The following is a 1,030-nucleotide window of genomic DNA, read 5'->3' on the forward strand; positions in this document are numbered from 1 at the left end:
TAATTCCTATTTTGCTGTTAAGTGCTGTTGAGTAGGTTCCAACTCATAGAACCCTGTGTAGGATTTCTGAGGAGTGATTGGTGAGCTTGAACCTTTTGGTTCAAACTGACCTTGCAGTCCAGCTCATTAACCCACAGCAGCACACCAGGACTCCTATACCTCTGGGTATAATTCCATTTGGGAATTGTCTTTCTTTATATTATGTTAATGAGGTCATACTAGTGTAGGGTATACCCCAAACCTATACACTGTTTTCTAATAAGGAGCTGCATAGACACTGAGACAAGTAAGCACCAGTAAAAAAAAGATGGATGTCATGTGAGTGTCACCAAGGAACAAGAGCTCTGGAAACTGAGAGAGATAAGGATTTTCTCCAAAAGATGACACTGCGATCATTCTCCTATAGTTGGCATCCTGAATTAGGACCTCCAGCCTCCTTAAAGATGAGAAAATAAAAGTTTGGTTCTTTAAAACTTCCCACTTGCTTCATTTCTGTTACAATAGCATTAGGAAACTAAAACAATCATCCATATAGAGATATTCCTCAGACCAGAGTAGCACACATGTCTGAAGATCAGGAGAGGGAGAAAGTTAATGTTTTAATTTGAGAGACAATGAATGAATAATACAATCTGGAGCTTGAGGACTATTGGGATCAGGAATTTATTCACATGCAGATAATAAACTATAGAAGAAGATGAGAGAACCAAGATAGAAAGTGGTGAGAAAAAAGAATTCCAATGACTAGTCCTTAAGGAGCACATGCTCCTTGGAGGTAGGGCAAGAAAGAACACAATGAAAAATTATTGTAGTAATAGAAAAAAAAACTGAAATAATACAATATCATAAAAATATAGGAGGAGAGGCAGGGCTTGATGGTGGATAGGGTAGAAGTGCAGTGAAGATCTCCATCAACAATAACACAGAATACCAGATGAAACAGGTTCAGGGGTAGCTCCAAAACTCTGAACCATATATATAGGAATATTGTAAAAGTTTGAAGGCTTATAACTAGTGGAATTTGCAGCAG

Source organism: Chrysochloris asiatica, unplaced genomic scaffold, assembly GCF_000296735.1.
Source record: "Chrysochloris asiatica unplaced genomic scaffold, ChrAsi1.0 scaffold00030, whole genome shotgun sequence".
Taxonomy (NCBI): domain Eukaryota; kingdom Metazoa; phylum Chordata; class Mammalia; order Afrosoricida; family Chrysochloridae; genus Chrysochloris; species Chrysochloris asiatica.